Consider the following 13,197-nt stretch of genomic DNA (forward strand, 5'->3'; position numbering starts at 1 on the left):
CCGCCGAGTTTGACCCCTAGTTCGGCTCGCTGGGCCCTCGATGTTATTTTGGTCCCTTATTTCCCCTGATTGGCCTCCTGGTTCTGCCTGTGGATGTGGGTCGGGCATGGGGGCCATAGGTTGGGGAAGATATGGAGGAGGGTCTAACAACAGTGTGTCTTGACTGTCCGGGAGGATTGGGGCAATGGGTTTAGTTGGTCCGGGAGTTTGGGCTGCAAGAACCTTATGGGGAGGTAGGGGAAGGAAGAAAGAGACCCAGGGAGGAGGGTTCTCAATGAGATCCTGCCAAAGGAAGATATAAGGCGCCTGGTCAGGATGACCTTTTTCTCCTGGGAGGAGTATTTGATGTCTGACTTTAGTGATTATGGGCAAGCTGAAAGTTCCCTCTGGTGGCCATCTGACATTGAAGGTGGGCCATTCGGATCTGCAAAGAATAACAAGTTTAGATTTACGGATGTCCAGACTTAAGTTGTGACCACGGGCTTGGACCTCCTTAAAGTGTGATAGGAGGAGGGAAAGGGGCGAGGAGGCTTTGCTCTGGTTTTGTCCCATATTGTTGTTAACAACTTCTTGAAAATGGCGGCCCTTCCCGCCGAATCCCTTCAAAGATGGCGGCTCTTCCCACCGAATCCTGTAAAGATGGCAGCCCTTCCCGCCGAATCCTGTAAAGATGGCGGCTCTTCCCACCGAATCCTGTAAAGATGGCGGCCCTTCCCGCCGAATCCTGCAAAGATGGCGGCTCTCCCCGCTGAATCCTGTAAAGATGGTGGCTCTTCCCACCCAATCCCTTCAAAGATGGCGGCTCTTCCCGCCGAATCCTGTAAATATGGCGGCTCTTCCCGCCGAATCCCTATTGGCCTATAGCCATTGGAAGAAAACAACGGATGCTGACAAAACACCCCACCCACAGAAGCAAAGTAAGTGCTAGCAGGAATCTTTCTGCCCGGCTCCAGTTAGCTGGGGCCACTGCTGTCAGTCCGGTAGCAAAGACCAATGCCACTATTGTTATTACGGCGACAGGGAGAGGGTGACAGAACATCACAATAAAAAAGACAAGCCCAGGCAGACTCTATGGGAGGAAAAGCAGGGTTAGTACAAGAAACTTGTATGTCAAGCTTGGAGGCTGATACCCCGATGGTGCACCCAGCGCCCCGATGGCACACACAGTGCCCAGAGGGGAGTCCACGGACGTCTCCGGGCCCCGGGCTGGCGCCCTATAGCGCGTCTGCCAGAACGTCTGCCAGCCCCTACACCACACTCGAGCTTTACCGGCAGTTCCAAGGTCCAGTTTGCAGATTAACACGATTAACGCCAGAACGGACAGATAACAAACAACAAACAACAAACAGACAACAAGCAACAAACGGGACGGACGGAGCCGGCTCACTTACCGATCGGTATCAATGGCGACCCATTGACCCGGAATGTGGTGGCCCCTCTGGGGGTCGTCAAATCTCTGTGGGACCTCCAAATGTTATGCCCGTATCACGGGGGACCCCAAGAAAGACACACCAGAGTCCAGAGTCAAAGCCAAAAAGCAAGGGTCGTTTATTGCAGGTTCGAACCTGGGCCTCCGCCCACCCCAGCTAGTGGAGCAGAGAGAACCAGAGAGCCCCGAGCTGGCGATTTACATTTCCTTTCTAGGCAGATGCACACAAGTTCTGGGGCGCTTCACAGCTATAGAATGGGCATCGGTCGGAAGTATAAGTCAGAGCATGTGGAGCCAATTGATTGGGTCCCGCCCCAAGCGTCATTACAGAAGCAGAACGGGTGGGGGTTACGGCGACAGGCTCTGGCTATTGCATCAGATTAGAGGGTTTTTTTGTTTTTTCTCCTGGGTTTTTGGTCCTCTCAAGAGCCTGGAGTCTGTTTCTGATTCTGTGCCTCCCTCCCTCTCTCTCTGACCCTCCCCTGCTCACACTCTAGGTCTCTCAAAAATAAAATTAAATCACCGACCCCCATGACCCATCTTGGTCCCCCAGGAAAGCCTCACAGAACCTTCTGAAGCGGGGCCCTCTAGGGTCCGTTAAGGGAGGTAGAACCTTACCGTTGTGGTCATGGTGATCATCATGACCTCACTGGCTCTGTCATTGCTGCGAAGTTTTTCCTTCGAACCGGAAGTTCCCACAAACTATCACGCGAATAGATAAACTTGAGCTGATTCCCAAAATAGTGTTTTCACAGGCATCCACCCCACCAGCCCCCCACAGGTGTCTTAAGTCACTACTGCTCTGCTGACCACAAGACCTTTGAGGAGAGTCCCCAGGCGGGATGGGGGGTGGGAGGCCCAAAGTCCAGGGGACCAGGACTCAGACCCCCAGAGTTGGGGCACAGCCTCCCTCAGAGTCCCCACCTGGAGGCCATTCCTCTTGGAGGCCTGCGTGAATGCTGGGCTTCCTGGGTTTGGGAGCACTGTTCGTTCTGGGGGCTGGAGGCCCCAAATCTGAGAAAGACAGGGCCAAAGTCCATGCCAGAGTGTTGTGCCCAAGTTTTTAAAATCGCCCCAAATCACCCCAAAACAAACACCAGAGACTGCTAGGGAGACCGAGTCACGCCTGCAAAAGCAAAGGGCCTTTATTACAAGCTTAAGCTTGGGCTCACAATCTCCAGCCGACCCGCTGGCCACGTGGAGAGAGCCCCGAACAAAGGCAGGGCAGGGCCTTTTATGCCTTCAGGAGGGGGAGTTATAGGAAATGATGACAGGTGTACAGTGATCCAATCCCTGCCCCCCATCAACACTGGCAGTTGTGGGAGCCAATCACACCATCCGGAGCACTGACCAATCAGAGTGGGCCCAGGACGCCCCACGTGGGGCGTGACTAGGCCCGCCTCTAGAAAGGTCAAAGGTATCAGCCGGCCTTCCCCCCCATTGGGCGCCGCAGGAGTTGTCCCTCCTTAATGCACGCCCTTTCAGGAGAAGCCGGTGCCTTCCCCTTTAAGTACAGGGGAAGGCTGGATCGGACCTGCAGGTGGCAGGGGACCGCCCCCAGCCCCCACTGCGGAGGTGCCCCGTGGCCGCGGCTGGGTCCAGGAAGGCTGGGACTGCCCGGTGGTGAGGGCCTGATAGGACCTGCATCCTTACAAGAGCGCAGCAATCCCATCCCCTGGTCCTGTAAATCCCCCTCGCCGTGGCTTCTGTTCCCAGGAAGCAGACCGAGACTGGGATTCGGACCCATGCCCCTCACTGAGTGGGCTCCGGAGGGACCAGTGATGCCACATGGGCAGAGGAAGAAATAACTAGGGTTTCTGCTGGAGATTCGCCTCAGAGTAAACCACGCCATCGTTTTTCCAGCTTGGAGGAAGAGGGCCGGCCTGCTGTCACTCAGGTCCGCCAGTGGCTGGGGCATGGCCCCAGGGGCACAACCTCCAGGTGAGGGGACTCCTCTGGCTGGAGGGGCAGCACCGTCCGACTAAAGCAACCCCGGGTAAGGCTGTGGAGACTGCCTTCAACCCTCCACAGGTCATCCCCCAGAGGGACCCCCCAGAGAGGCCTCACCCACTGCGCTTTCCCTTTCTCACCCTCTATGCATAGGGAATTCATTCTCTAAGCCATGTCTCCTGACTGGCAGCAACAGCATCACCTGAGAACTAGTTAGAAATCCAGTTTTTAGGGGCGTCTGGGTGGCTCAGTCCGTTAAGTGTCCGGCGTCAGCTCAGGTCGTGATCTTGTGGTTTGTGAGTTCAATCCCTGTGTTGGGCTCTGTGTTGACCTGCTTCAGATCCTCGGGCCTCCTCTCTCTGCCCCTCCCCCACTCTCTCGCTGTCTCAATAAATAAGTATTATAAATATTTTTAAAAGAAATGCAGTTTTTAGATTTCTCCCAGCCTTACTGAATCAGAAACTCTGGGGGTGAGAACAGCCATCTGTTTTAAAAAGCCTTCCAGGCGATCCTAGTCCACGCCAGAGGCTGAAGACCGATGCCCCCGGGGAAATGGAGGCTGTGCACGGGATGCCGGCATTTTGACACCGGACGGATGAGAATTTCCCCTGCACTTTCATGGCCACCCACTCAGCCCCACTGCCTCCCCCACTCAGCCAGCAGGTCCTCCTAAGACCACTGACATGGACATTCAGCTCCCCCCCCCCAGCTTTCAGTGCCCTCAGTCTCTGACCTTTGTGGTTTCCATGTGGATCCACATTCAAGGTGAGCCATCTGGTGGATCTCCTCCTTGACCAGAGCTTGGTCAAGCTCCTCCGACCCTCCTCCTCAGTGAGGACTTGAGAGGACTTGACATTGGCCAGGCTTTGTGAAGAATCTTGCTAAGTATCAGTCGTGTCCGGCCCCCTCCCCTCATCCTGCAGGTGGGCTGTACGTCCCCATGTGTCCCTGTTGTGTGCGGAGCTGCGTTCAGTCTGCAATACTTGGGGCTCTGTTGCGGAAGTCTTAAAGTAAGTCGTCTTTGCTGGTTGAACAAGTCAAAACAATTTTCCTTTATCTTCCCCAAGACTCAGACGCGCGTTGTGATGTGGAGCCCAGGAAAAGTCTCCCCTTCTCTTCTCCCTTCACCACCCGCCTGCCAGCCCACCTCACCCGCTGCTCTGACGACAGAATTTTCTCTTGCTTTCCTCAAGTTCCAGGTCAGAAACATTACTTTCTTTGAATCTGAGAAGTTCCTGATAGAGATTCGGTTCCCCTTCCTCCCTGCCTCCCCCTCAAGTTTCCCTGTGAAATCATAGACTGCCCACCCTTTTGTTCTTCTAAAAAGGAAGAACGTCTTTTCAATTCTTTCAGACACCGTTTGGCCTCGGAAAAGCAGTGGCGTCTACACTGTGCAAAGCATTTCATCACCTCCGAGCAACACCTAGAGCAGACATACAGCTCATACTAATTTTTAGTTTTAGTTTTTAAAATTTTTTTTAAAAATTTAAAACTTTTTTGTTGGGGCCCAGTAAGCCAAAAAACCTCCCACAGAGAGACCATTGATGGCACTGTTTCCGGGGCACAGGAGAATCTAGTTGATGACTATGCCTCCCGGGTGCAGGAGAACTATTTGGGAAGTTGTGGAACAAGTCGAAAGACTGTGAAGCAACATTTGGCCTCCTGGGCTGCACATGTGGCTTCTGTTTAACCTGTCTATGATTTTCTCATTGCTTTGCAAAAGCAAAAAGGCATATACTTTTAAGTTTTGAATCAACTTGGGTCAGAGTGACACCAGCTTTCCCTTACATTATTTTTTCCCAGCTCATTGCCTGCTGTTGGGGACAAACACAATCCTCTGTCTAAAATTAACTTTTTGGATAATGAGTGTCTTGCCCAGACATAACTGCTAAAGGGCCTTGAAGAAAAGAAGATTCTTTGAGAGACAAACTCCCTCATTCCTGTTTTTTTACTTCTGTTCTCATGGCTGTTCTCTCTTCTGTGATAAAAAAAATGATACTTTCCAGAACATGTTTTTACTTTTTCAAGGACCATAAACTATGTAATCATTAAAGAAAAACTGTAATCACCTACAGTATATAAGACACTGGCTTTCTTAGTAAAGTGTGGCTTTACCACCATTCACGTTGTCTGTCTTCTTTCTTATAGATATTGCCCGACACCAACCCCCTACTTGGACCTTTCGACTGGGGTGCGTGGGCAGGTCCCCTGCACTTTTTAAACTGTTTGTTCATTTTTGAGAGAGAGCACAAGCAGAGGAGGGGCAGAGAGAGAGGGAGACACAATCTGAAGCAGGCTCCAGGCTCCGAGCTGTCAGCATGAGCCCCACACAGGACTCAAACCCACGAGCTGCGAGATCATGACCTGAGCCGAAGTTGGATGCTTAACTAACTGAGCCGCCCAGGCTAATTATAATTAGATTATAATTTCAGAGGGACTAAAGAAAAGATGAGTGAAGATCTTTTCTTTTTTTCAGATCATTTCTCTCTTTCCAATTTCCCTGTTTATATTTTTTGCTTCCAGCAGACAAATCTGTAGGAATTGAAATTGAGAATCACCTGACAAATTCGTTTTGAAGAACCCGAAGCTCTGACACCTTGAGCCTCACACCCTAACCCTGACAGCCTGAGCCTCGAGCTCTGTCTGCACCTCCAGGACCTCGGGACCCTGGCAGCCTGTCCAGAAGTACAGAATGCTCAGCTTGATGGGCTCATGAAACATGAGGTCACTGTACTATTTGATAATATTTGGTATGGAGAATGGGAAAGCAAATTGGATGGATAAATCCATATAGATAGTAAGTAAGTAAGCTGGTAGCTTATGAGATAAAGACAAAACCTCATAGGATATGTATAGACAATAAGCAAGTCGCCGGTGAGACCAAATCTGTAAGTTGTGTTAAACACAGGTAGTAAACACATTAGTAACTTAAAAGACACACTGAAGACACATGGAATAGAAGGATTATATGACTGAACAAACAGGAATGCTGCTTAGAAAGGAGGAGAAATGCTAATCAAAACTAAGTGATATTCAGCAGGGTAATTTTTCTCTTCCCGTATCAGGGAAAACTGAGTCTCCAACAGTGACTTGCCACCAAAGGGGAGAAAATCATTTATGACTTTAATAGTCTATTTAAAATTCTAATATCAAATTAGGGGCGCCTGGGTAGCTCAGTAGGTTAAAGCATCTGACACTTGATTTCGGCTCAGGTCATGATCTCATGGTTCATGGGTTCCAGCCCTGCATCGGGCTCTATGCTGACAGGGTGGAGCCTGCGTAGGGTTCTCTCTTTCCCTCTCCCCTCTCTCTTTCTCTCCCTCTCTAAAAATAAATATTTTAAAAATAGTAAAAGTCTAACATAAAGAATAAAATAAACTGTGATCAGTCACTGTGGTCCGAGGGTGTCCCTGGCTCAGCATGTGTCCCTGATGTGCGGTTATGCAGAAGCCACGCCTCTGTGTCTGCATCATGTTCTGAAATCAGCCACTTTATGCCAGTTCATTTTCATAGGCCATGTCTAAAAACCCTAACCAAAATGTGAGCTAACTTTAAACTTTCTATTTCTGCTTGTCTTCTCTCGGTGCAGGGGAGGAGGAGGAGTTGATGCAAGCCTGGCATTAGCCACGTGGAGCACAGGCCCAGGGAGGGAAGACTGTGCCGGACCTTCCATAATTGGATTCTTCATCAGGAACCGAAGCTCACCCCCGGCGGCTGGCATTGTAAGAGGTACCGTCCGTCACGGGCCAGAAGGCAGCCAGAACGCAAGGATGGAAAGCTTGCCCTGGTGTTTGGGTGCCGCGGGGCTGCGGCTCGCTCTGCCCTTTATGGTCCCACCCTTCGGGTCACCCACTGTCTATAACTACCTCCGTACAAAAAAGGACAAAGTTGAGATGCTACATGTCATCACGTAGGATTGTTTTCCATAATTTTGGGCGCAAATTCAACTATCCCTTATGGTAAACTTGATTCAGAATGTTTTTGTCCAGTGAAAAACTCAGGTTTGTGTCTAATGAAGTTATGAGGTTCTCTAGAGACAAGTATCAGATTAAAGGTAGAATTTTATGTTTGGAATGGCTGGCTCATTGATGGGTTACCTGAATCAACAGCAAAAACTCTCAATTACATTGAATTATGATTTCACAGAAGCAGGCGCCCCTTAGAATGCTCCCCTAACCACAGCTGTGGTTGCCATGGTGAGTTAGGAAAAGATCCCTATTGGAGCCTAAACAGCAGTGACTCTATGTCCAGTAGATGAATACTTGCCTGGGGAGGGAGTGGATGACGGAGAGTCATCTGGGAGGCTTGCCCAGTTTCTGGATAGTGGTGTTCACAGGAGGTGAGTGAGAGCAGGAGGGCCGGGAGAAGCTCAGGTGTCCGGGAGACCGTGAAGGCGGCCGTCTGGGACCAGTGTGACTCCACAGACGTCTTTGTGACAAAGCTACTTAGAAGCCATCAGCCTGTTTGGGATGGTTGGAGGGAATAGTGTGAATATTCTCTCTGGGAAAAGGAGGACAATGAAAGAACCTGGAAAATACCAACGTTAAAAGGGTGATTGTCTCACTCACTCCAGATTTTCAGGTTAGAAACACATTTCTGGGAAGTTCTCGGCCAGAACGAGAGATTCCATTGCCCCTGGAAGTGCTCTGTAAGGGCACACAGTAGGTCTGCTCAAAATCTCAATTGCAACGTTTTCCAGCATTTTAAAATTTCAAAACCATGGTTTTAAAAATACTAAAGGTTCCAAGTGGAGAAACAGAGATTTTTGTCTTTTAATCTTATACTCAAAAAAAATAAAGCAGCAATTTTCATTCAGCAGAAACTCATCAGAGGTACAAGTACAAAAGGGCACCATTAATAATTGGCTTTAATTTACCATTTTCAGTCCAAGAAATATCAATGGACATAGAAATAAGTAATATTATAAGAAACTTTAAAAATAATCAATAAAACTAACCTATAAATACAATCAAATTATTTCCCCAATATGGAGAATGCATCATTTTAAAATTGCCTGTGGAATGCCATAACTTGACTATATATTGGTCCAATAAGAAACTTTCAAAATTATTTTTTTAATTTAGAAAATAATGTACCAGAATGGAAACCAACTTGGCAATAAACTATAAAAATAAATAAATAAGATAATGTACTAGAAAATAAGGGTCAAAATCAGAATCAAAATATAATTTTAAAGATATACATATTTTTGCTTCAATCAAATTCTTTTAAAAATATCTGAAAGAGAAAATCAAAACCAATACTGAAGGCGATGTGTTAAAGAATGAGGGGACAACAAGGATCATTACGAGTAGGATGTAACTAAAGCCTGTTAGAAAAATTTATAACCTCAGATGCATTTTTTTAAAGAATATGGGTAAGATTAAAAATGACTGAATTACTGTTGAGTATCCCACTTAAGCAAATAAAAGACATAAAACCTACCAAATGAAAATAGAAGAAATTAATAAAGAAAACTTGTTTACATGTTTGAAGAGCTAAGAAAGTGTTCTTGACAAATAAAACCAAATTACAACCCAGTGAAAGTCTAATCAAAGGAAAATATAAAATCAGAATTCAAAATTAGTAATGAAAGAGTAGATATATGAATAGATAAGAGATATTTTATATTATTCATTTTTTTAAATTTATTTATTTTTGAGAGAGACAGAATGTGAGCAGGGGCAGGGCAAAGAGAAAAGGAGACACAGGACCGGAAGCAGGCTCCACAGCCCAGAGCCCATCGCAGGGTTCGAACTCATGAACCGTGAGATTATGACCTGAACCGAGGTCCATCGCTTAACCCACTGAGCCACCACCCAGGCGCCCCAATGAGAGATAATTTTGAGTAAAAAATCAAATATATTTACGACTTCACGCCCATATCTGATGATCTGATGTCTGATGAATGACAGAGTTTAGGACAATATAAATTACCATCATCGATGTGATGATAATAACGAGCAACACGGACTGAAGGCTTGCCGGGGCCAGGACTTACACGAGGACATAGACCCAGTGGATCAGTCTTTTCGGATCGTTATCTCTTAACAAATAAACTGAGCGTCACAGGCGGTAGGACATGCCCAGGTCAAACATCCTCCTGGAATGATAGCCGGAGAAGTAAGTGAAGAAGCTGTCTGTCAGACCTCTTTCCACTTTGAAGCACTAATCCCTTAGGCAAGTTCCTTCAGATCGCCCAGAATCAGGCCATTCCCATGGGCGGAAAACCGTTCCAGGACATAAGAAATGGAGAACTGCCCCATCCACTGGTCAGGGCCACCAAAACCTGATATAAATAGCACCCAAAAGAAAACAAATCAAGTGAGAACAATTCAATTCTAACATCTTAAGATCAACATCTCAAATAAACTATAAGATCCAGCAAGACTAATTAATTCAACAGCACCAAACAAAACAGTCCCGGAGTCCAGGGATTTCTTTTTTAATGGCCAAACTCGTTATTTTACACGCAGACTCTGGTCTCAGGCCTTCTGGCTGAAAGAGCGGCCAGGACCTCACTCCCACCTCCACAATCCTCATAAACAGCCTGAAGTGTTTGGTGAGTAATGTCTATTTTTCGTCAGTTTGTGAACTTCAAAACAGTTTGCCTAGATTAAAAAAAGAAATCTTTCAAGTGAAAAGACGGATGAGTAACTGACCCAAAAATAATCTTCACAGTTTATCATGCACACACACATGCACACACACACAATTTCTCTAATGCAGAGATAGCATATATCAAAAAAAAAAATCCAATCACTTGCCAGAAAAAAAAATAGACGAAGATTCTAATAGACATTTCATGGAAAGGAAAGATTTTGAGATTTTAGTCTTATAATATTGGGGAGATGTGGCGTGGACAATGTAAAACTTTAGTGACATAATACTTTTCACCTCTTAAAGGAGCCCCTCAAAAATCCTTTGATGCAGACCTAGATCCCTAATCTGAGTGTCCTCTCTGCTCTCCTTAGGCGGTTTCAACCGAAAGGCCTATTTTCTGATCAGTTACACAGGGGTAAACGTGCTAACATCCTCATGGATTCATGGAATTGTTCTGGAAATTACATGTCCAGGAATGTGGAGATGGGAGAACACTCGGCAGTAGTGAGCACTGTGCAAATGCTAAGTGTTACGGGAGGGGGGGGTGAGAGCAGGACTCCAGGCTGCGGGGGGGGGGGGGGTGAGATTTGGCGTGGATATCCAGGGAAGGCCGCAGGGCAAGATCCAGGAGAATTACCTGCTCACTATCTTTATCCACTCGCTCCCAGGAACTTGCCGCAGACGTGGGAAACTCCCACACAACCTTGCTGGCACCTGCAGCCTCCTCAGGGCCGGATACTGGGTAAGTTCCGGGGAACACGCCGCCTTACAGGTAAAGGGGCTCTTTGTTTTCCTAGAAAAATTACTCCAGGATATTTGAAGTGATTCAGGTGCATAAGAGTGTCTCTAGTTTGAGTAAAAAGTGGGGAGGTTGATACATACGCTTGCCGTTAAGTGAAAAAACAAAAACAACACAAAATGTCCCTGGAAGGAAGCACGAAAAGAAATGTTTGCCTGCGAGGCCGAATCTTAGAGAGGGGGCGGGAGGGTGGGGAGGGGCTGGCCTGACACTTCCTCAGGCTTGGGCAGCGGCACAGTGTTACCTATACAATGTATCATGGAGTTACAAAAATAAAAGTCTACCGTTTGGGACTCCAAATGGCCAAAGATAGGAAAAAACAAGGAGGAAATGGAGGGGAAGTTGGGGTTCCTGTTTGCTGTTTTTTAAATTGGACCCTAATCCTTAATTTATTATGATAAAGATATCCCTTTGCTTTTGCCTCTGCAAACGCTCAACTCTGGAGAAGGTGGCGTCGGGGAGGGGCGGCCCCAGAACCTGCCGTGGCCTCTGCATACGAAGTAATTGGCGGGGTAGGATTCGAATCTCCGTGACAGTGGAGACCAGAGCCCTCACCCAGGGCTTCGGGCCGCTTAGACGCTTGTCCTGCACACGCACGCACACGCACACACACACACACACACACACACACACACACACACACACTCGGTTCAGAGCGGTCTCCAGGGTTGAGAAGACACCCCAGGAGGCCCCGTGCGCATCACCCGCTCCCTTTGGCACTGGCGTCGGGAGCCCCACAGCCTTCAACCCGCACGATCAGAGTCGGAACCGTGTGCTTGGATCTCCCCTGAGCCCACAGACTGGACGCCAGATGCCGGGCCCCTAGGAGTGTCCGCAGCTACCGGAGCGGACCTGAGCTCTGCCGAAGGCGGGGACCCGGCAGCCCGGGGCCCCTCCCGGCCAAGGGACACTGGGGGTGCGGAGGGGACGCTCCGGGGAATAAAATATGGCCCTGTGCTCCCCGCGTGGTCTGGTAGGTCCCCGACACGACCCCCACTCCGTTCCGGCCTCCCGGCCGCCTCCCCCCCCCGCCCCCCGCTGCCCCCATTCCCGGCCCGTCTGGTCCCCCCACTCCACCCTCCAGTCCCTGACACTGCGCTGCTCGACCGGGTGGCCCCTGGGTCAAGCGTGCAACCTCGGAGGGGTGGGTCACTGAGGGGCTGCGACTTCAGGGAGGAGGGTGGTCACCGCAGGGGTGAGGCCTCAGGGAGAAGGGGGGTGGTCGCCGTGGGGGTGCGACCTTGGTGCGATCTCCTTGGAGGCCCATCACTGCGGGTGGGCAGCGTGGGCCGTACCTCTCGGGTAGACGGGGTGGGAGGGGGCGGGGCGGGGGCGGTCACTGCAGGGGTGACACCTCTGGGGGAGGGGCAGGGGTGACCGGGGAGGGGCTGGTCACCACAACGGGGCGTTCGAGTGGACCAGGCCTGCCATTCTTGGCGAGCTGATTTTCAGAACCGCCGAGAGGACCCAAGGGGACAGAAGATGCGACAAATGAGCCAACAAACGGCTCTCTTTCTTCGTCGGATGTTTCAAAGGTTGAGGACGTGGCTAGCACCCCGCACCCCTCCCGAGAGGCTCCCCCTGCAACGTCGTTCCCGCAGATGTTGGCTGAGCTCTGGAACTGGGCCGGCCGCTGCCACCTGTCGCTGAGGGCCCCCTGACCCGGGCCTGCCCCGCGCGCCCCGGGGACGCCGGCTCTTCGCGCCCCGGACCTGGAGCCCGCAGGCGCCGCCGGCCCGGGACCAGCTACTCTGCGCAAGTCCCGCGTTATCTTTAAATTATAAATAGCCCTTCCTTGCCGTGGTCTTTGCCGCGGGTAGCTCAGACTCGACTCTCTGTGACACTCTTTCTCCGGATGAGTAAAAACCCTTAGTCCGCCCCTGCGGCCGCCTGGTACTTCGGTGTTCTGTCCCCCGCGCGTCCTGCGGGAGAGGAGCTTCGCCCTGCAGCCGGCCTGCCTGCTGGAGAGCCCGCAGTGTGAGCTCACAGCGCACCCAGGCCAAGTGACATGAGGCCGAGTGAGTGCAGGGCCAGACTCAGGTGGCTCTATGGCTTAGCTGGTTAAAGCGCCTGTCTCGTAAACAGGAGATCCTGGGTTCGACTCCCAGTAGGGCCTGGCCTTTTCTCAAGGGACCGACTCTTACTGTGTGTTGTTTTACCTGGGCGAGTCCCCGCTTGTGGGTCCTACTCATCCCGGCGAACTCTCACCAGGCTCCTAGCTGTGGTACCCAACTAGGTACCTTGTGACATGCGACCGAGCAAGAATGCTTTTCCTAGTTTGCCTCACCCTGTGTTGGAGCACCTGCAGTGTGTTACAGTTTAACGCAGGCAGGCACGGAGAAATCTCTCCAGACTCTCACATCTCCAGCTCTATTTATAATGATTTCATGAAATAAGAGAAATTCGTGAACAATGT

The 13,197-nt window shown here is 49.8% G+C and overlaps 2 long non-coding RNA genes and 1 other non-coding gene across 6 annotated transcripts; 2 read left to right on the forward strand and 1 right to left on the reverse strand.

Moving 5' to 3' along the window:
• Positions 1-1,552: 1,552 nt before the first annotated feature.
• Positions 1,553-2,540, reverse strand: LOC115296863. The gene is made up of 3 exons (XR_003911103.1): positions 2,354-2,540; positions 2,048-2,131; positions 1,553-1,677 (listed from the first exon to the last, which is right to left on the reverse strand). It is a non-coding gene; the product is annotated as an uncharacterized LOC115296863 (long non-coding RNA).
• A 440-nt stretch (positions 2,541-2,980) lies between these two features.
• On the forward strand, positions 2,981-11,739 carry LOC115296860. Of its 4 annotated transcripts, none has more exons than XR_003911097.1 (7): positions 2,981-3,425; positions 4,447-4,578; positions 6,969-7,108; positions 9,856-9,941; positions 10,354-10,486; positions 10,651-10,724; positions 11,185-11,739. It is a non-coding gene; the product is annotated as an uncharacterized LOC115296860 (long non-coding RNA). The 4 variants fall into 4 exon arrangements; XR_003911096.1 differs by having other exon boundaries at positions 2,981-3,370; XR_003911100.1 differs by having other exon boundaries at positions 2,981-3,370; positions 11,227-11,739.
• Positions 11,740-12,823: 1,084 nt separating this feature from the next.
• On the forward strand, positions 12,824-12,897 carry TRNAT-CGU. Its single transcript has one exon. It is a non-coding gene; the product is annotated as a tRNA-Thr (tRNA).
• The last annotated feature ends 300 nt before the right edge of the window (positions 12,898-13,197 follow it).

This window comes from Suricata suricatta, chromosome 7, assembly GCF_006229205.1.
Source record: "Suricata suricatta isolate VVHF042 chromosome 7, meerkat_22Aug2017_6uvM2_HiC, whole genome shotgun sequence".
NCBI lineage: Eukaryota > Metazoa > Chordata > Mammalia > Carnivora > Herpestidae > Suricata > Suricata suricatta.